The 23,404-nt window shown below is 44.5% G+C and overlaps 1 protein-coding gene across 2 annotated transcripts in view; it reads right to left on the bottom strand.

Moving 5' to 3' along the window:
• The window catches only part of EFNA5 (ephrin A5), a 276,426-nt gene that overhangs the window by 126,366 nt on the left and 126,656 nt on the right, over positions 1–23,404 (bottom strand). The gene's annotated exons all lie outside the window — the stretch shown is intronic.

The following is a 23,404-nucleotide window of genomic DNA, read 5'->3' as shown; positions in this document are numbered from 1 at the left end:
ACGGGGAAGTCCCACCCCACTGAGTCCATATAAATGCTCACTCCATCTCTGTTGTAGTTGAAGACAGCGGCTGTCAATCAATCCACGCTCTATAGTTCAAGAACCCCACGTAGCCTCCTCAGTAGGGTGCAAATTGCTCCAACCATCTAGGTAGAAGCAACTGATTTGCAAGCTGGGCGGGGGGTGGGGGGGGTGGGGGGGGTGGGGGGGTGGGGGGGTGGGGTGGAGGTGTGGGGGGTCCTTCCCTTATTCCTCACATACTCTCTGAAGGCAATGCTCTTCCCTGTTTGCTATCTTCTAGAAGCCTAAGGATCTTGTAGGCCCATCATGCAGAAAGCCCCAGAAGGCACACAGCTGAAATCGCTCACTCGGGTTAGGAAGCTGAGGACATTGTGCAGGTTCCCAGACTGCTCCCATGAACACGGGGCGGTCAGGTAAGGCTTTGTCGACGCAATCCAAACGCGGAGGGGTTTTCACCCAAGTATATACAAAGACTTGAACTCGAGGGGGCCCCTCGAGATGGGGGCCCCACCTTCCTGTAGCAACCGCCCCGGAATGCCATTCTGAATTCAAAGGGAACCCTGCCAACCACTCTTCCTGAATAAATCACTTAACCTCTCTTACAACTCACACGTTGTTCACTCTGAACTGCCTCTGCATGGGGTGCTTACTAAGTAATAAAAATAATCGTGAAGCTTTTTGAAGACCTAAAATCGCCGTAAGGAAAATCAACTGTGAACTTCCAGTCTATGTTCTCTGGTGCAGAAGTAGCCGAGCGGGCTAGTTTTGATTGGGCGTCTCCCTTGGGCTGTTTCTGCTGAGAGCGGCTCTTGCCCCTTGCCAGGGGGCATCTATGACCCACACAGTGGGGCCCTCGCCTCCCAGGGGCATGTGTGCTCCCTGCACCTGCCTCGACGCGCCTCCACAGCACCCGTCCTTCCACGCGAGCCAGGTCCGGCACCCAAGGGAGTCAGAGATTCTGGATAGGGGGGCAGGGAGAAGAGGGAGGCGGCTTCTTCCAGAAAGGCAGCTCAGTACCCTCCTGAGCCAAGCATTAAAACTCGGTCAAAACAAAATGCCTGTTGAGATTTACAAGGAGACACTTCCTTGGGAGCTCAACAATTAATAAAAAAATGTGATGAGCACGTTGATTCGGTGGATTCTGTCTCAGACATGCTTTCCTATCATTTGCCACCTGACGGCCCCCCTTCCCCCTCTCAGAGCATTCCAGAAACAAGCACTGTCCCATTGCAAGGATGGGGAAATTAGCCGGAGCATCCCTGTTGCATAGCAAGCGGAAGCCAGATGTCAGAAGCCGTATGCTGGGCAGATGTTAGAGTCTCAAAACGAGCACTACCTGAACAGCCCTGCTCTAAAAATAGGACACGGACGTCCCACGGAATTCAACGGTTCCCTTATTTATTTTACATGACGGGACTGCCCCCGGGCCTTCCTGGGAGGCCCCAGGACGGGGGCAGGCGCTGGCTGTCCATCATGAGTACCTGGTGACAGGGTCCTGGGCTTGGGGGCACCGACACACCGGGTGGATGGCGATCCGAGCGGGGAAGGAACGGGGCCCCCGTAAGCTGATCTTCGAGGTGCAGGGAGAGCAGAGGAGGTTGCGAGGCATGCCCAGGCCGGTGTCACCGGGGCCCATCTCCGGAACATCTGTGCCAAAGATGCGCGTGGCCAGGACCGCGGGGGGACACTAACCTCACACGGCCTTCCGGAGGCCAGCACGGGGGGAACACATTCCTGGGCGCCTTGTTCGGTTTTGTTTTTTTCTGTATCTGTCGTGCTAAGTGATATCCCCGTCCCCAAGAGGAGCTGTTTCTTGCCACTTCATAAAACCCCAAGCAACCTTCCTGTCCTGGCACAAAGTCCTCAACACCCCTGATGTCTCAGGGACCAGGCCTCCCCGGCCCGGCAGGGGAAGCTTTCCTTTCTGGTGGGAACTGGGGACAACTACAGACCGGAGCATCACTTGGGAGCTCAACAGAGCGCCGCACGAGGGATACAGGATCAGAAAGCTCGTGGTGCTTGTCTGCTTCTAGAAGGTGGAGAGAAAGCAAAGTCACCAGCTCACGGGAGCTGAAGGCAGGGTGCCCCGCGGCCCACCCGGGACGGGGAGAGCTTGCGCAGCGCTTGGGTTTAGTCCGAACTCCTCTACACCCCGAAGAAGGACATAAAAAGGGAGACTTATTTTTCCCTAAGAAGGAAGCGTCAATGCAGTGGCCGGTGGTAACCCTAAAAACAGAAGGGCGCCAACTTTTTTTTTTTTTTTACTGACGAGCACAACAAAACAAAAGCAAAAAACCCCCAAGCCCATTATTCTCCACATGGGGGAAGAGGAATGCGGGGAACCCTGTCCTGAATCCGGCCTCACACAGAGTGAAAGGCCAAGTCTGCACGGTGGTCCCGTGAGGACGGGCCTACCTGCCGCCCCTCACCCCCATGGCTGCTTTCCTCTGGCCCCAGGTCACCCCATGGCACCACGCCCTCGGCCTGCAAGTGTCCTGCCCCAGAAACCCGCGTGGCTTGCTTGCTCCCGGCTCGGAATTTCACCTCCTCACCTTCAGGAGCCCCGAAATCAGGGTGGCTCCCCCGTGGCCCTCACCCGGCAGGCGGCCGTGTGGCCCTTACACTTGCTGCCCGCTGCCTTCCCCACACTTGGGGCAGTGCCTCCTAAGAGGTGCTCCAGAAGGAGTTATTTTTTGAATGGACATTTTCTATTTCTTGTAAAGGGCACCTTCCCAAATCCCAGGCAACCTAAAATGTGATTCTCCTTCCCACGTGGGAGCGAGGTGTGGGCAGTGGCGTTCCAAGTGCTCTATTTTATCCACTCGAGGCCTGGACTCCAAAAATCAAATCAGAGAATTATAATACAGAACTCTGGGTACTTCCTAATCTCATAACCCGGCCCTTCTGGTGCTCATGCCCCAAAGGTATCTATCCATCTATGAGATACATTGGATACAGGAAAATCCAAGACAGGGCAACTGAAAATCATTGCAAAGTAGTTTTAAAATGAACAAAGCTGATTTCATTACAGAGCTTGTTATACCATCCATTTGTTGAATTATCCGTTATGTTGTGTTACTTACCCCTGCAATTCAAATGACCTATAGTCCTAGACATGGTGAGGCTCCTGGTTTTAAGCAATTGGAATATACACGAATTAAGAGAGCCTAATTCTCAAAAGTAAAAAAAAAAAAAAAAAAAAAAAAAAAAAAAGGGCAGCCCAGGTGGCCCAGTGGTTTAGCATCGCCTTCGGCCCAGGGCGTGATCCTGGAGACCCGGGATCTAGGCCCACGTCGGGCTCCCTGCATGGAGCCTGCTTCTCCCTCTGTCTGTGTCTCTGCCTCTCTCTCTGTGTCTCTCGTGAATAAATAAAATCTTAAAAAAAAAAAAAAAAAAAGAAGGAACAATGTCCAGGAATGGAATGATTCAGCCTATGTCTACACGATGCCCCCCCAAAACCTGTTGTCCTGCTAATCGTTCATTCAACTTTCAATACAAGAAACAAAGCCTTCAATTTATCACTTTCACAGCATTAGCAGCTTTTGCTCCCCTCGAACTGCCTGGTTGCTCCAGTACATCTACGGTTGTCAAATGTAAGGATGTCGTAAATAGCATGAAGCCTTTATCCACACAAACCCTTAATTATCTGGGAGGTTCATGATGATGATGAGGGTGATGAGGGTGATGATGATGAGGATCCCCTCAAAGGTAAACTTCAGAGCTCCAGCAGGACCACCTAAACCTGGGGTGAAAGCCATCAGCCATAGCATTTCAGCAACGTGGGACCCCCGCACTCCCGTGGAGGCAGCTTTAGAAAGTGTGTGAAAGATGTCTGAAAGTAATGAAACATTTTACATTTGTCAAAGTTCATTATCTAGAACTACAGAAAACATTATGAGCTCAGTGAAAGAAGTCGGATCCCAAACAACATGTGCTGTATGGTTCAAGTGGAAATGTACAGAGGAAAAAAGGCAAGTGTGCAGAGACAGCAGGTAGATGAGAGGTTGCCTGGGGCTAGGGTGGGAATAGGGAAGGACGTCAATAGGCATGAAGCTTCTTAGGATGATGGAAACATTATGAAATTAGATTGTGGCTATTAGACTGTATGACTCCGTAAATAGACTAAAATTTATTGAATTACACATTGAAACTCCCTGGATTTTATGGTATGTAAATTATATGTCAATAAAGCTGATTTAAGAAGAGTGTGTTGGGGGGGGGCAGCGGGGATAGTCCAGTATCTATAAAAGCTTATGATTTATGGTGTGGAAGGAGAGATGAGAAGGAATGAGGTGTCCATCGTGCAAATTATGGCTTCTGTTCTTCTCCTCACTCCTGTGTATTCAGGATGAGCCAGGAGGGGATCTGGGGGGGGGGGGGTGTTGTCGGGCCCAGAACAGGTGCAAGCAGGACTCACAGTCAGGGGAGGACACGGGCTGGTTGGTTCTGTGACCTCAGGGCCAGTCACTTGAAAGCCACTCCCTGTGCTTTAGTTTCCTCACCTGTAACAGAGGTCATAATAACACCCACCACACAGAGTTGTTCCAAACACTCAGTTGAGTATCTGAACGACGTTCAAAGCATCAGACACTGCCTAAGTGTTGGCTACCGTCACTATTCCCTTTGGCCTCCCTTTATAGCGCACCCTATAAATATTACAGTTTTCCGTGTGTGTGTGAAGATAGGAGGAAAGCTGGGAACCACGGCACACGAATCGAACCACATCAGGCCTGAATCATCTTCTGCGCCACGTCATCTATTGTACGTGGCACTACTTACTACTCAACGTACATGATAACATGTGAGGAAGAAATTAAGGGAATTACATAGAAAGATTTTCGCAAAAATCACAAGGCTGGAAGCCACTGAGAGACACATTCCTAAGGATCTACTGAACTCACATTTTCATTATGATCTAATAAGCGTGAACACCATAGAAGTACTTCGTCTACTCAATCGTCAGGGTCAAAGTACAATTGGGTTGGGTTTATTGGTGTGTCTTTTAAAAATACTGTATTTTTCTCGTGTAATGAAGTGTACCCAGCAGGGACCCAAGCTATATATGCAGCAACAAAATACGATTAAAAGCTTTTTAATGAAGGCACTGTAAACAGCATTTTCCTTCTGCTTTAGAATATTTCAAATACAAAATTAGCAAGCCCCAGAGACTGGAATTTCTGCTACGGGAGAGATGAAAGGTTAACTGTCTAAAAAGGAAAGAATATGTTTGACATATTCTATTTAGAAAATAAAAGAGTTTCCTAATAAAAGGAGAGCCCCACTTGATGCGCCTAATGCTCCTTCAGTGTTTGCATACACAACCAAGTAATTAGAAAGCCCCACTCCAAAAAAAGAAAAAAAAAAAAGTGGGGGAAAAAAAAAAGCCACTGCAGACATCGGCCCCTTGTTTACCAGGCTGGAGGCCCCCGGAGGTCAGTGTGATTGACAGGATTTTGGTGTTGGTAGGAGGGTTGATAATGCACACACATCTCTTGAGAGAAGAGCTCCAGAGACCTGACCATACTTAATACAAGGGGCAGCTACTCTGGAGAACAATGTAACAGGGAAAGCCTGGGGGACTGGTGGGCGGAAGGATGTTCAAGGATTGCAAATGACATTCCCAGTCAATTAGTACCCATTGGGAAGCCGAGGTACACCGGGCCGAAAAAAGAAAACTAAAAATTCCCAGGGTAAGGATCTTCCTTTACCAAAGGCAAGGCACCCTGTAGCCATTTCCATTAGGTACACTTCAGTAACCCCAAGTCCCAAAAGCACCCTTATGAGCGGCTGAAGCTCCAGACATTTCAGAAAAGCAACACTGGTTTCTCTAATGGGTGGCGACGTTAATGTCATTAGACATGTTGGAAAGGCAAAAAACAAAACAAAACAAAAAAACAGCCTGCCTGCCTGCCTGCCTTCCTTCCTTCCTTCCTTCCTCCCACCTACCCACCCAACTACCCACCTACCCAACTACCCAAAAACAAAAAAAAAAAAAACAAAAAAACAGAACAAACCCACAGCCTGGACTCATGGAGCCAACGTTATCTCCTTGTCATACTCGAATTCCTAGAAACTCAATGAAAAGTATTTTCTACATTTCCAGTCATGAAGAGGACCCACGTTAATTATTCCCAAGGCCCTTCCCCTTGCAGATCCCAAATTTAGCAAGAACATCCAGTCAGTTCCACGTGAATATAATGATGTGTGGGACATGTGGTTACAGAGACTACAACCATTTCCATGGGATGTTATTAAATTAGTTTAATGAAGGTGACTTCAGCCAAGGAAGATGTCCCTCTTCAAGGGCTGCCACCAGAAACCTGGATTTTCTTGGTCACCGTGCTGGACCTGCACTCACCGATGAGATCACCCATCAGCTGTCGCCCCCACAAAACTTCTAACCCTCAAAAACCCCTCAATTCAGTAGTCAAGGCCTGGTAAGGAGAATCACGGTCCAACAGCTGATTCAGCTTCAACAGAACATTGATTAAAACGACAGGAGTATATATGCTGAAATTAAAATTTTTACAAAATTGGAAATTTTCCTTTTGGGGACGCTTTCACCCGAAAACTCAAGCCATTCCTTGGGGCAAAGAATAAAAATAATCTTGCCATGACAAGGTCACACCGGGTTTTTCCTAACTTAATCCTTTTGGAAAACTTCTCATTTAATCTACTTCGTCCTCTAGAAAGCCCTGTTCAGAACTTCTATATGATACTAAAACAATAGACATGCAGGGTGTCAGAGAGCTGAGGGAAAAAAAAATACAGAGAGGTCTTTAAAAAAAAGAGTGTTTTCTTTTCCAAATCCACAAGGATGAGTGTTCCTTCTTTGGGGGTACCGAGTGATTATGTTTCCCCTTGAAAAACACGTACCGTAGAAAAGTGTAAAATTATACATGTAACCGAACGCTGTCAATAAGCCACAAGGTGAGTATTCAAAAGACAATTTGAGTTAAAAAAAAAAAAAATCCAACATGGCTCACGTGCACTTATTTGAATATTTTCACTTAGAAAAACCCTTTTAATTAAAAAGAAAGAAAGAAAGAAAGAAAACCCTTTTAAGAGCAGAAAGGATTAAGGCACTTTTCCCTTCCGAGACCCCCAAAACTGAACACCTTGGAAGGAAAGCTCCCCGCCCCCCTGGGAGCCCTGAGCACTTGCCCTGGCCCCATGCAGTGTGACCCAGTGCACCCTGGTGACAGCACTATGACTCACTTCCCCATTCTCTCCTGATCTCCCATTCATCGTTTTGTCTCCTGTCCTAAAAGGGGGTGGGGGGACGACCCTCCGTTCATCGGCCACCAGGCCCACAGGACCACGAGGGGCTCGCGGGGACAGTGTGGCACGGGGACAACTGAAATAAACACAGGAGACAGATGTGAGCGCCGGCGTTCTTCAAAGGCAAGGGGGTTTGACACTTCATAAATCACCGTGTCACGCTGGTGTAACAAAAGCTGTGCTCATGTATGTGCTGGAGGCTCTGTCCCGGTGCAGCATGCTTGCACCCCACATCTGGCTCGTCCCTAAACGCTTTATACGCGCAACACATCAACGCAGTGAGCAAAGGGCAGGGCCTTTGTTCTTCCTACAGTGAAGCTGCTCCGTGCACGCATCCAAGGAACCAGTGACTGCAAAAAAGTCAAAATAGTAAACCGTCTCAGGTATGAAACGAAAATACTTAACATCCTTTTTTTTCTGTTTTTAAAGCTGATACACATGGTAAGGTTTATGGTGTCGGGTGTCTGGCTGCTTCTAGGACACCCGAGATGACAGGATTCCCAGGAGGATGGGTACGAAATACTGAGCATCCACTGGAACCCTGTTCAGGTTAGTCCAAATCAGTTCTTCTCCGTCTTTTACCTGGTACGCAGCTTAAAGACTCCTACTGAGTTTTTCAAAAGGCTCCCTAGGTGTCTGTCAGATTGAACTGAATAATTGTGTCAGCTTAAGGTTTTCCTCGGAACAGGGTGAGTACAAGAAAAGCTGGCCCTCAAACTATAATTAGCAAGTTTTCAGGAATGTGTGAGATCATGTTTCTGCCTGCTAAGTACCATTCAGGTGTGCCCAGAGCACAGTGAATTGATACTAATGACTACAGATCAAAATGTTTCTGCCGTTTCTTTTAAAAAATTATCTTAGCGGTGATAGCTCAGGGTAGGGAGTAGTTACCCAGAACCTGGTCACACAGCCATACACAGTATTTAAATGAATCATATAGAATAAAACACCCTTATTATCTATTTCCTAAGCCTCCACCCTCTTAAAGTTAGGCCATAAATATTAATTATAAGTGTCATAGGATTCGCATCTAAGGGGAAAATGATGGCAAGCCGTTTTATCATTAGATCTCATCTTGGTCTGTGATCTCTTGGTCTGAGAGAAGGGTGGGCCAGTCATCCTTGGGCAGCAGCAGAAGGCATCCTTCAGCAACTATTATATGGCACTGGGGCCCGATCTTTTCAAGAACGACAACCCCGACATGAAAGCAGTGGTGTTCCTTTCATCTCAAGGCTAAAAAGATGCAGAATGACAAAAACTACTCTGGTTGCGCTAACAGTTTTATACGAGATTTTATTTTGTTAACTCCCAACAGCATGCAAATTTGTTGACAAATAATGGCATGTCTATCTACAAGAAACCCCTCACTCTTCGTGAGGCACCATCACGTTCTGTGTTACAACAGGATTGTGAAGACCCCTCTGAAACATCCACAAGTCGTTGAGGCCCCTCTGCCCCACAGGGCCACTCAAACCTATACCCTTTGGCTCTTTCTCATTCCTTTTTGGCCTCAACTCAAATATGACTGGCTCAGAATCATCATGTTCCTTGACCACCCAAGCCATTTCAGTAGCTCTCCTCCACCTCCCATTTCTCTATCATATCCCTGAGTTTTATTTCCTTTGCTTTTGTATTCATGTCACCACTGTCTCCAGTTCTCTTGTTTGTTCAGTCATTTGAAGATTGTGCGCCTCCCCCAGCCATCCAAAACGAAGCTCCAAGAGAACAGGGACCCTGCCTTGTTAATAGAACAGAAGGGTGCTCCCGACACCTAAACAGGGCTCACTGAATTTAAGCCATTTTCTACGGGTACAGATTCCAGAAGACAAAGAAAATAGACAAAATGGCTTGTTTTACCAAGTAAATGTGGCTAAGCTCCATCAATGCTCTTTCTTTTTTAAAGCAACAGTGCGAAATCTTTATACAGCCTCAAATATTTCCCCTTTATTATTATCTTCCCCCTTCTCCTCCTTCTTCTTTTGGCTTGTTCTTACCTTTGCTTTAGAAGCAATGCACATACCCCAAGCCCCCTGGAAAGGCAGCTGTCTTACTATCATCTAGAGTTAGCAGATGGCCATGGTATCAACCAGTTGAAAACTAAAAATGTGTCCTTTTTTTGTTGTTGTTGTTGTTTTTTAGAAATAGTCTCACATTTTCGATTTATGTGCCTTCCATGTGTCTGAGTGCAAAGCAATCTAAGTTGAGTTCAAGACGTTTGCTGTCCCACTGCTTTGCAGCAGGCACATGGCCCACAAACGTGCCAGGCCCTTTGTGCAAACACCCAAAAGGCTGTATCACTCAAAAGCTCTGGTTCACAAGGGGGCCAGCAGGTGGACAACGAAAGAATTAGCAATGAGTTTGTGCCTCCCGCCTGCTAAGAAGCAATGAGGTGGCATAAAGAGAGGATTATGGTTCCAGGCACAACATCAGTTTGACCAAGAAGCTCCATCATTAACAGAGAACACCGAGATCATATTTAGTGACCAAATTTCTACGAGCTTGTCATAATGCTCAGAAGGTTTAAGTGCACTTATCTGTCATCCCTTCACTCTTATTTCTTTATTGAAATAAATCCCTTGGCCGTTAACAAAGAGAGTTTCCTTCTCCTCATGCAGATGAGCAATGCATGGGTGGTTTCCCATTTGGCTGGCAGGAGAATGACAGGGAGCCTAAGCGGCCTGTGGATTACCACTTGCAGTTAACAAGAGCAGATATATCCTTCTTCCAATTCCTTTCACTCTTCTAATAAGAAATAATTAAATCGAGCAGTAACTTATGGTAACAGGTTGGCTTCTGAGTATCTTGAAGGGGGCATAAAACAGTGATTAAAAGAGCTTCTTTTTTTAATGCTGGTGGTTTCAGTCTTGAAAACTCAGATCTAGTTTGGGTTCTTCTGTTTTGTGATTCATGTAGTTAATCAACCAAAATACTACTACCTAACCTCTTTCCGCCCATGCCAAACCTTGCTAGATGAAGTTCCTGAGCTGTGCTCTAAACTTATAATTGCCCTGACTCTCGAAGTGGAAGCTACTCACCTATGTTTCAAACCAACCAGATCGGTGAGTATAAAATTCACTGGCTGTAACCTAAAGGCCATTGTTGGCATCTGCTGTTCCAGTAGGAACAATTACTCCGTCGGGGGGAAGGGTTATTAATAATGGCAAAACATTTGTTTGCCAGGTCAGAAAAAGGCCCAGAGCACAGGCTGAGTGAGTCACAGCTGAGCACAAAGTGCCTCAAAACAGACAGGCGTCTAAGCGTGTTCAAGATGCAACAACGGCTTAATGTAGGTGAAAAAGAGTATTCCACATAACTTACACATCGTCCACAATTCACTCACTAATGTAAGGTGAGCTGAATGCGGCTCTCTTGGTATTGACGATATACCTGAACGTCTACCTCCTCTGAAAGTAGAGGAGAACTTGGAAACTGCTGGCTTCAGTATAAGCCCAACTGGAATTCTGTAGATTTCGATACAGCTGGACCTCATACTTCAAACTGAGAGGAGACGTAACTCCACTTGGCATCCTCTCAGGCCTACGGTGAACCAGCAGAGAATCCACAAGGGCCGAAGAGAATTGTGTGACCTCCATCTACCTATCTTTGCCTGGACCAGTGCCACGGGACATCTTTCATAGCTCTCTGAGTGGCCGCTCCATACTCACAGGAGGTCACACTCGAAATTGCAATTGTAGTAAATAAATTCTTAGGAAGTAGAAGCATATAAACTCACACTTTTTAACTATATTCATACTGCGAATGCGGATGAGGCATGTAGGTGTGTGTCATACACAAATGGTGCTACTGAATTATATTTATGAACCTTCGAGTGACCTCACACAGTGCAAGAAAAAACCATGAGCTTTGGAGTTGGAGATGCTCTGAAGGGATTTTCTTTCCTACCCAGCACTGCCTATGGGGACTTTGGACAGAAAAGTCAACCTCTCTCAGCCTCTGCTTCTTCTGCAAAAATGAAGACAGTTATATTACAATTTGCAAGGGTTCTGAGGTTGTAAGATCAAGGAGGAAATGAACGAGAGAAAGCCCAGTTCTTGGCACACCGTGGATACATGGACGGCAGACATGGTGGGTATAAACACAGTGTACGTGGCATATACGATACATGCTCTATCTCCTTTCCCCCTATTTACATGCTAATGTGGATATTTCCTTTTTTTTTTTAAGAATGTTTTAATCCTTTTATTTTTTTTAATTTTTTTTATTTATGATAGTCACACAAAGAGAGAGAGAGAGAGGCAGAGAGACACAGGCAGAGGGAGAAGCAGGCTCCATGCACCGGGAGCCCGACGTGGGATTCGATCCCGGGTCTCCAGGATCGCGCCCTGGGCCAAAGGCAGGCGCTAAACCGCTGCACCACCCAGGGATCCCGCTAATGTGGATATTTCCATTTCAAGAGTAATTATTATTTTTTTTTTAGGCAATGGCCACTTCAGTTAAATTTGCAGCAATATCAAGTGCTCTGATTTTCCTAATACTTATTACTCTACTTTCCCTCTTTTTGTTTCATTTGCAATCAAATCTATATTGCCTTGCAGAAAATGTTTACAATGGGTGTGCCAAAATACCAGGAACTTCCCCCAAAGTCAATCAAAAGACATGATACTATACTGCTGATAACCATCAATACAGGGTCATAGAAAACAACAGAAAGTTATTCTTTAGTTTATCCCGGAAGTTAAGAGGACAAAGCATTAGTATCATTCCAGAATTATTCCAGAATCTCGATGCTTGATTTTAAGATGAAGACATTGGCTTTTTGCAATCATGGTAGATTTCATCCAGAAGACTCAAAGACTCAGAAGAGAAGCCTGATCTTGGTCGCAGCTCCACGACTCTACAGCCACAGTTACATGTTCTCTGTGTCGATTCATTCCAACATAAGGAATACCTGGGAACAGTCTTCTTGAAACTGGTGCTGGGCTTCACATGGGATTTTTGCTCACTCTGACAGGACAAAGCAAACAGCCCAGATGTGGCTGGATCTGAACATGGACACCCTCTGGCATGGGTTACTCTAAATATCCCATAAGGGAAAAGCCACATGCATTTTGCCTTTCTAGAAATCATCTTTATGTGTGCTGTTATAGTCAGTCACAGATTATAAATAGATTCTCTGATTAAATAGTTTCCCAAGTGAAAAGTGCACAGAGAATAACAGAACAGGATTTACTTCTGAATGTGAAAGTACATTACTTTATTCTAACAACTGAATCAGCAGAGTAGCACATTAGCCCAAGGAGATCGGGAAAGCAAATTCCTAAGTAATAAGGTGTTATGGTAAAAAGAGGAGTATGAGGATAAACTCTAAGTACAATGTGAAATTCTAGTTTCTTCGATGATAGCAGTGCAATAGCGTAGAGTGCCAAGAAAGCCCTGTCGAGTCATTAGAGAAGTCCGCAAGTTATGACAAGTGGTGTAAAGTGAAAAGAAAGAGGCTCCACCTATGCTGTTCTTTTAACATGATGGATATAGGTACCACAGGTAGGCACACTGTCGACGTATAGAAGAACCAACCATATTAACTAGAAAATACCAGCTTTCCATTTTGTCCTCTGGGTAAACCAGGAGAAAATGCTTTTGTGCTGGGAAAAATATGCCCCCCTTTTCCCCCTCTAAGTTTCTGGCCCGAAAATATGGCCTTACATTTTGTCTAAGAACTAGAAAACGCAAACATTCCCCGTCTTTGTTGTTATTCAGATTAACTTCATTTTCTTCTAAAAAAAAAACAAAAAAAACAAAAAACGAAGATTCTTCTACATGTATACGTACATGTGTATGTGGGGAGGGGGGAGAATGGAAGGAGGAAAAATAATAACAATTTCAATACCACTGTATTGATAAAATCAATCTACCTTTTCAGGGTATTCTCAAGCACATGGTCTTATTTCAGATGCACAATCACTATACATGGCAGGTGAGGAGTTTTCATAATAAACTCGTTTAACAGACGTGAAGCCTAAGGCGGAGAAACGTGCAGGATATAAAGAGCAGGCAAGGACTGACAGGAGCCACGTCGGGCAGCCACGTAGGATTTTGGGCCTTCTCCCCACTATAGAGCACAAGAGGTGTGGTAACGTTCACCCCCTGGAAGTAAATGGTGTTCAGAGCATTCTTCACAGATGGTATTTCAGAAATCAGGAAATAAAAGGGCTTTCAGGAAGGAAACAGCCTGGTGAGTAGATGGACTAGAGGAAACAGTGTTGTCCCTCCTGCTAACGCCAAGTCTCATCTCTACAGGGACGTGTTGCTGGTCACTCACAGGAAGGCCGGAGGGAGTGGTCAGCTTAGTCATCTGTGAGAAGGGCACAGTGGGCACCCACCCCGCGCACCTCACAGGGCTGTCGTGGCCCCTGCCGGGGGTGACACTGGGAAACCTCCTTCTTCACTTGCAGACTTGGAAACTAATCCAGAAACAGGACCTCCTGTCCTTATTCTATGGGACATTTGTTATTAAGGAAACTAATCCAGAAACTAATCCAGAAACAGGACCTCCTTTCCTTATTCTATGGGACATTTGTTATTAAGAGAAAAACAACAATGGCTTTTCCTAAGCTGGAGACCCGCAGCTTATTTGTGATTGGGAAACATTTCTGGAGGTTTGTTTGTTTTTGTTCTATTGCTATCACCATCAACAGCAATTTAATTTACTCGGAGCATCTCCTAAGTGCTCTTAAAAGTCCATGTTAAAAAAAAAAAAAAAGGCAAAACTCAGAATTTAATACAAATGAAGTATGTAACTTGCTTGACCGCTCCAACTATGGCAGTATTATGCGTGTAATACAAGTCTGAAGTGATGATCTCAAAAACAAGGAACCCTCTAGCTAACCTCCATGCACTTCTATCCTTGGCTGCATTAATAGTTCATTAATTTTCCCTCTCCATCTTCTCACAGCTGGAATAGTCTTCCTAAATACAACAATAAAAACCATTTTAAAATTAAGTGTTTAGCATATTTCTCTCAATCATGTCACTATGGTCAAAAATATTGCCAAAAATTTTAACAGTTTTGATCTATCACAGAGAGTTAGGTTTAAAGGCATTATGTTATCATATGCAAAAAATTATCATAGAGATCGACAAATGCATGAGATAGGTTTTAGGCTTTTCAAACTGCACATCGTGACCTATTAGTGGGCAACAGCTTTTTAAAAACAGAACCAAATGGAAAATAGTCACACTGAATTTCAAGCGGATTAGGGGATATGATTCAACCATATGTCTGGAAGGTAAGAGAATCGAAGCCTTTGTAAAAGTCTAAATAACTACCACAGATAATGTGTGGTGTAAATTATCTCTAGCACAGGAATGTTTTGTTCTTGGTCTGTTTTCCATTGGCCCGCTGTGGTTTTGAATGGCCTGCGTCAACGAGTGAGGAATATGGGAACTTATCTTAAAAGCACATTAACATAAACAATTTAACCCAGACACCAAAGCAGGAGGAATGGCAAGAGAGACGGAGTGAGAGATGTGGGCTCGAATCCCAGTTACGCCACTTCCTACTTGCCGTGGCCTCACTAAAGTCACTTTGTGTTTCTCAGTCTGGTTCCCACACCTGTTAGGGGGGGAAACAACAACATCCACCTTATACTTTCATTTTAGGCATGGGAAACAATGGGTGAGACCGTCCCACGCTGGGACTCGCATACAGGATGCTCTGATAAAAGGCAGCTGGCCCTGGTGGCTGTCTACCAGGGGGGGCTGTGCATGGCCTTCTGGTAAAGAAGCATCATCCATATTATTTCCTTTTGCCTTATCTGCATATTTTACTAGTACAGATGCTTCATGAAGAGAATTTTAGGATTAAATTTACCAACAAAGCAAAACTGTAAAAGGGAACAGATTTATAATCAGACAAGATGCTCCTTGACAAAGACCTTTTTAAACAAACAAAAAAAACCACCCCAAAATAAATAAATAAATAAATAAATCAATCAATAAAATAAATCCTGCCCTTAAGATTCAAAAAGGTCAACTAAGTAAGAGCCCAAAGGGAGGGGAGTTTCTACCTTGAGTGAGGTTCACAGGTGTGGGCCTGAGGGATTCTGGTCTACCACAAGCACACCGTGAACCAGGGGGACGGGGCTGTGCCCTAAGCTCTAGTGTCGGAATCAAGAGACATGACCCACACCTTCAACTCTGCAGAGCGAGAGCACCCCTTCTGCAGGGCCTGGCATGCCCCCCTGCCCCTTGTGAGCCTCTGGCGACAAGTGAAAGGGCCAGACAGGACGGTGGGTCTACAGGAAGCGTGACAGATGAGGGATGGTTGGAAAAACCGTGGAGATGTTTAGGCTGGAAGAGAGACTGTCAGGAAACAAGAGACCTCCTCTCCGGTACCCGAACGGTTGTCATACAGAGTAGATCTTTCTCTGTGCTGCTCTGGAGAACAAGAGGAGGATGAAGAAGCGGTAGGAACCACCCCTGCCTGCTGCTGAGATCACGGCCAAGTGGAGACCAACTGCTGACCTGCCGAGGACATGCAAGCACATCCAAATGGGCAGGAGCCAGGCCTTACAGACATTTAACGTGTTTTTTTCCCCCCCAACCCTAAGCTTCTATTAGCCTTTGGACGTGACGTACTTGTTCTAAATAGGCATCTTCTCCTTTCCTTTTTAATAAAGACATTATAAAAATAATCATGTAATGTGCAGGAATTCATTTACACTGCTTAGGCTACAGAAATCTTGATTTAGTAGATATCCCTTCAGGTTACTATTTCTGCTGCTGGCTGCAATATAATAAAGATGCTGACAGTTGTGAATTACTTTACTGAGTTCTACAAATTATCAACTCTAATGGTAAATAGGAGAGAAATAAAAGGTAAAGTAGGTGGCTAGGTCAACGAGGGTGATGCCCGCCTTTTGCGCATAATTTAAGGCCTCCCGAAAAGGACGGCTAAGAGATGCCTCTTGCTGAGGAAGAAGAGAAGAGCATATATGCCTCTAAGTGTCAGGACACAGAGGTTAATGGAAAATGGGAACGGCTTTGTTTTATGGGCCCTACTGAAGATGGATGGCTGGGGAGACGGGCAGGAGGAATTATTTCTTATCTAGAAGAAGCTGAGGTTAAGAGATGAGGCAATGGCGTGTGAACGCTGCCCGGGACAATTATTGGTGGAGAGCTCTGACTAAAGGTGAACGGCCTGCTGGGAGAGGGGAGACATCTGATAGGTAAAGTCAGTCTTGCCCCGGGGCCACGACCTCATTAATAGTTAAACAACAGCACTGAAAATTAATGACCCGCACCAGACTGCCCCGTGAAAGGCGCACTGCACTCCTCAGGCCGGAAATCCTCACAGGCGCATTCCAGCAGGAAGTCTGGCCGCCATGGTTCCAGCAAGCCCCGTGGGAGCTGCCTGGGCCAAATGAGTGGTGGCAAGACGGATGAAGACCGGGCCTCCATCCGGCCTCCACGACGTAACGTGGGCCTGAAGCAGCCTGGAGTTTCCCCCGAAGAAGTAGAGATGGGCCATGCTGAAGTTATTTAGAAAGGAAGAGCCATGAGCGCTCTCCTCCGGACGTGGAGACCTGGACGTGTGGACGAATGGCGCTCATCTGAGGGAGGAAGGCCGGGCACCGCGGCGACCTCCACCCCATCTGCCATATGGCTGTCTGACAAAAGCAATTCGTCAAGCTTCCCGGTTGCCAAATATGCTGGCTTTAAATTGCCAGGTGGAGGGGCGCCGGGCTGGGAGGACATGTTAAAAGAGGAATTTAAACCACCTCATAATTTTAGGTCGGAAGACTTTTCTCCCCGTCACGCACGGGATTACCTAAGGTGTTCGCCCCACCGCTGAGGTCTGAGGGAACAAAGACCATCCCCACCCCCACCCCAAGGCTCCAGGTTGTCTTTCTGCTTTGTGCACAGATTTTTGAAAATAGAGTACGATAAATTCTATGCACGACAGCTTACTGCAGCTAAAGAGTGAGCTCCTGAGATGCACCTTTTTATTTATTGGGGTTGGGGAAAGGAGGTGGTAATGTTTCCTGTATTGGATGCCTTATACTTTGCAGACCTTTGGGGACTCATCTCTGCTGAATTCTTTAACAGCTGAGATGACAGGGATGTCCATTACCCAAATGGACAGCACTCTCTATTGATCAGGGCTCCACTTAGCCATCTCATTTGTCATCCTATTGTCTCTCATCTTCCCCGCTCTCCCTAGGAAGGGGGGAATCTTTCTTCAGGTGGGAGAGAGTTAATCTACACTCCAGGCACAACTGAGCAATTAAAACACATAATGAGCAGAACACTTTAGTGCTTCACCTACACAGGAGCCTGAGTCGGGCTTCTCCCTATCTCCTCCATACAGGAAGCCAAGGAGGTAATCCACTCCTGGAAAAGCCCAAAAGAATAACTATAATACTCTTCAAACCTTAGCCGTGTCAAGTGCTTGTTTTACCTCCGTTTCTGCTTTCAGAAACTCGTTTTAAGACATAAAGAAACGAAAATTACAGGAAGAAAGCCCAAATCCCAACAAAACAAAGGCAGGTCGACGTAATCTTGCCAGTTAATCATTTGGGGAAAGTCTTGCTCTGCATCTAATTAGATCTATGCAGTTAAGCATCCATCAAGAATTCTCCTACATCGAGCAGGTTTTATGTAGTTCTCATACGAGGGATTAAATTGGGCACGTGGAGAGCAAAGTTGATCCACTTAATGGACCCCCCCAAAATATACATCAGCACCCGTGTCACGGAGCTGGACAGCTTCTTTATCCGTTCACCAAAATGCGATAACAGAAATAATTAAGCATCTCTCAGGCCTGAACTGCATAGTCATTAGGCAACAGTCAATGACTGGAACCGCCACAAGAGCCTGAACCGCATTTCACCCTGGCTTTTCTGGCCATTTCTATTCGGAAAGCTCTCCATATCCGGATTTCCCCTGAGAACCGTTTTATGATGCTATAAAGACTGTCAACCAGAGGCAGGAGCTCCCCAACACCTGAGCCACACACAGAACTATCAAATAACATTTAATTGCTAGATGACACTGTGCGTCTGGGCTTGAATTCTGATCTCCAAATATTATCCATGCAACTGTCTGCACAGATAAGGTTGTTATGATAACAGCGGATAAAACCAATTAAACCTGGGAGCAGCAAAGACTTCAAGATCTTGACTTTCCCCATAAACAGAGTTTGAGGATACATAAACTCTAAGAAGGCTGATGCTATCTCCCTTACGTAAGGAACATCACTGGAGGCCTCTCTCCTCTCGTGGACGTGGGCGATGTTTCCATGTAAACACATGAGCTAAGAGAGCGCAATCCATGCAGATTGCATGAGCTATTAATTACTTTTACAGCCCGCGGTGGAAAGAAGCAAATGATGATAAAGAACCTGAATCTAGTTCATTTTCTGCTACGTAAGCCCAGTTGCGGTCTCACTGATAGACCCAAGCATGCTATCAGAAACACACTCAGCACCATTTTCTCCTTTTCACATTTCAGAGGCTTTTCTGCTTTTCAGCCGACAAGATCCTACTAATGTCTCTAGCTGTTTGTATACGTGTTATGTCTGCTTTGTGATATGTTTGCAGCGCCCAAGCCAAAATACCAGGAGGAAGTGCCAAACCTTAACCCCAAGTTACTTCTGGTAGACCGCAGATAAGGAAAACAGCGCCGAGTTGGGGTGACGTGAGCTCCCCAGAAAGCTTATCAAAATCTGACAGCTAAACAGGACACCAGGAAACTTATCAACCAAATGATGCTCTGAAGGAAAACAAAATTGATAGAAAGGGGAGTGGTGCGGCTTCAAAGGGAGCCTGATTACATAAAGCGTGAATTTCTTTCATGAAAAATAAATAAATAAAAGTATAATGGAAGTTTGTTTGTCACTAAGGAAAATATTCCATTTTCTCTGTAAAAATGACTTTCTGTACTTTTTGCCAAAAAAAAAAAAAAAGATATATACCCTCTGTGTGTATGCTTTTCTGAGAAAAAGGGAAACATTAGAACCTATTTAATTTAGCTGCTTTCTCATACCTGAGGTATAAAGAGAGGACAATAATTGTGTATTGTCTGAGAGAGAAGGTAACAGCAAAGTGGCACTCAACAGAGGTGGGCAGGTAGGTAGACAGAGGAGTGCAGACTTAGAAACGAAAAATAATGTCACATATACCAGTTGAATAATGACTAGTAGATACAGGGGAAAGGAGACTGGAGGCCTAATGGCCCCCACCTAACAAACAATACCATGTACAGTTTTTTTGTTTTTTTTTTTAAGTATCTTACCAGTAGTATCGGATAAATAATAACTGAACAACTTTAATGTAATTGTCTTACAAAGTACGAGTCTGCCTATGTACCCTTACTAAAACCATGATGATTCCAAAATATATATATAATTATAAAAAATTATACATATAATTAATGGAGTAAAAAATAAAATAGTTTTAAAGACTGGAAAATGTAAGCCATATATTTGTAAAATTATTATTATTTTTAAAGATTTTATTTATTTATTCATGAGAGACACACAGAGAGAGAGAGACAGAGACACAGGAGGAGGGAGAAGCAGGCTCCATGCAGGGAGCCCAATGCAGGACTCAATACCAGGTCTCCAGGGTCACGCCCTGGGCTGAAGGCAGGCGCTAAACCGCTGAGCCACTCAGGGATTCCCCTATTAGTAAAATTATTATAAAAAAATTTTAGTATAAATTATTATAAAATTTGAATAGAAAAATACTGATCTTCATGCCATAAAAATATTATATAGAAAAGAGAAACCAGACATTCTTAAATTAAGAATGAAATACAAAGTTCTCTCATGGCAGCACAAATAACTTTTACTAGCGGTAAGAAGAAATTTCCAGATTTGGAAAAGTCATATGCAAAGAATGTGGTGTCTGGTCCATTCTCTTACTCAATGACAATTATCTCCTGAAGTTTTGTTTTGGGCTGAAGAGTTAGCAATTAATTTTAGTCATACAGATCATCATTATCGTTACTCACATTTAATATTTATGGGACAGCCACTGTGTGCGAAGTCTAGAGGAAATGCTAACGTTGCTTGTTTTGCCAATAGCCGGAATTCCTCACCCGATGACTAGCCTACACCTCCTGTCGATCTGGGAAGTTCCTATTTCATCCTCTGAAGCCCTTCTTTGCTCTTTCAAGGCACACCACACCCCATCTTCTCCTCGGACCCCACAGCATCTTCGACATTCTTCTTCTCACTCGCCGCTCACCAAGAGCAGAGGCCACTGCTTGAACGAGTCTGCACACTGAGCAACAGTACCTCATACAGAGGAGGTTGTCCCCAAGCTTCTAATAAGACTCAGATGACACCATACAGTTGTTCTACTCTCCCTCTTGGATTCCTTTACGATATATCCATACTGCCAGAGGTAGCTAGTTTAATAAGACCTTAAACGACAGCACATGGAAATCCTCAAATAATGCTCATTTCACACTGTGCAACTAGAGCAACGAGGGGCTGACTCTCTATGTGGAAAAGAAATCCTCACTGAATAGGGCAAAACCCAAGTATCTGAATTTTAGGGCAACTCAGGTGATTCTAGTATATAACTAGGGTAAGAAAATTACTGACAAAAAAATTATAACTTCTTCTTTTAAATCCTTTACTTCATTTCCTACCACAAGCCACTCAGCTGCATCTTTACATGGCTTATGGTTGTATATTTTGTTAATAAAAATTATTTTATATTTTAAAACTTTATTCCAAGCACACCTAGGACACTGTCTACGATCTATCATTTCTAATGGATGGTCAACGTCGCAACCTTGAAATGAAGACGGGAAATGTGCCCAAATTCTTAAGTCAGAGAGTATTTCTTATTAAAAATATGTAAAGCAGAAGCTTCAGAAGCTTCCCATTGGCCTACTAATATGTTACCCAAAGCAAAACAAAACAAAAACTATTCTTCAGCGTTATTTGCTAGGCATGATCCCCAGTCTGGGAACACAGAGAACGCAGAGCATTCCCTCAAGGAGCTTATATTTATTCAGTGGGATAAAGAACAGATTTTTTTTTTTTTAAGTTAACAACAGCAATCCCCTACCCCTTGGTATACTTGTTTACAATTTTAAAACATTTGCCCATCCATAATCTTATTTAACATTCATGATAATTTTGTGAGAGATTATAATGACTTTACAAACGACAAAGGTTAGGTTCAGAGAGGCGGAGTGATTTGTTCGGTTCACACAGTCCTTAGGTAACAGAGCATGTCAACCAAGTTTTCTAAATGCTTTTTCCTAAATCCAGGGACAAACATCATGCTAATTACTGGGTTGTATGCAAAAGGATTAAACTATGGTCCTGAGACCTCAAAGCAGGCTGCGATCTAGCTATGGAAGGGAGCCAGATACACCCAAATGATGAGAATATAATACACTGCAGTATTTGCAAACACTAAATAAATGATGGGGGAGAGTCAGCTATTCTCCTAGAAGGAACAGATTGAGATTAGAAAGATGGAGAAGTCTTTTTTTTTTTTTTAAAAAAAAAAGGTGAACCCTGGGCTGAGTCTTAAAAGGACAAGTTAAATAAGGAGGAAGAGTGGAAGCAGAAGCTCTATAGGATAATGTGTCTCCTGATAGTCAATTTTGAAAGTTTGAGCTAAAAATAATTTCACCCAGTATGCATCACCCATTTTTATTTAGTATATAATTTGAAGCCAAGAGAATTTCACCACGGCAGCCAAGTTTACTCAATATAGGGGAGCACCTGGACTCTTCTCTCAGTTATCCATTCAAATCCACTTTCTTTAAAAAAAAAAAAAAAAAAGAATGAATCATTGAGGTATTTGCTGAGCTTCTACTATGCGCAAGGTAATATGCTTGCCACTCTGAGAAGTTCAAAGTACAGGGGCACCTGGGTGGCTCAGTCCGTTGTCTGCCTTCGACTCGGGTCATGATCCCAGGGTCTTGGGGTCTTGGGATGGAGCCCCACGTGGGGCTCTCTGCTCAGTGAGGAGCCTGCTTCTCCCTCTCCCTCTGCAGCTCTCCCCGCTCCTTGTGCTCGCTTGCTTTAATAAATCATTTTTTAAACAAAACTACAAAGCATAGTTTTTATTCTCTAACAGTTTAGAATCCTTTTTGTTGAGCACAGACAAAAAATCTGATTATCAGATTATCACATGACTAAAGAACATAAGGATGGCTGCAGCAGTAAGTGCAATGACCTTCCAGAGCAATGGGACTTAGATGCACTGGACGCCGGCCAGTTCACGGCACAAGCTAAGGTGGCAAGGATGGGGTGAGTGGCACATATTCACTACCCTCCTCCGACAGACTGAGCAGGGTCTACTTTGTGTAGGAACTGTGTAAGGCAATGGAGATGCAAAATTACCAGGAATGTAGAGCAGTAATAGAATTCAAGAAACTAAACAGTTACTCGATATCATGTTCATAATTTTGTGTGATCCTTGAGTCCTGACTCAGCTGCCGTGACATCCTATGAACATCTGAGTCTGGGCGTAGGGGTTGGGGGAAGAAGGTGTACATTTTTATGTAGTGGTTCCTGAGACGCTCAACTTTTCTCTTTTGTTAAGGCTGCCTTGCTGGATATGGTTTCTGCATTTCTGGTTTATATCATTATAACTGCCCATATTGGAACAAAAGCCACTGTCACAACCTTACAACCTTCAAGGCACAGTACACAGAATATATGCCAGTCAACTAATGAGAAGGCAATCTTTAAAATCCCATTCGTGCCCGGAAAGGTCATGACACACCAACATGTCCTTGAGAGCTGCCTGGGAGACACAGGGTTCTTTGAATGTAGCCCTGATCATTTTCCCAGAAAGATAATCATGCCTTCCATGCCTGGGCTGTTTTAAGGCCACATGTGCTGATTTAATTTATAGTGTTAAGAAGAGCTGGGCCATTTTCGAGGGGAGTGGAATGTGAGGAGCTACTCCCAGTTCTGTATCCACAAGGGATTCCCTGCTCCTTTGAACCCAAGGGAAGGGAGAGCCATGGAAAACACTAACCTTGGTCTGGTTGCTGGTAATGTACTTACTCTATGACCGTCACAGGTGTGGAGACCGTGTTTGGGAGGAAAGTGAGGTTTAAAGGGGGAAGAAGGAAATCACAGGATTCTGAAAGCTCTTCA

Source organism: Vulpes vulpes, chromosome 14, assembly GCF_048418805.1.
Source record: "Vulpes vulpes isolate BD-2025 chromosome 14, VulVul3, whole genome shotgun sequence".
Classification (NCBI taxonomy): domain Eukaryota; kingdom Metazoa; phylum Chordata; class Mammalia; order Carnivora; family Canidae; genus Vulpes; species Vulpes vulpes.
Note: the sequence above shows the minus strand (reverse complement) of the source record. Positions and strands in the feature narration are given on the sequence as shown.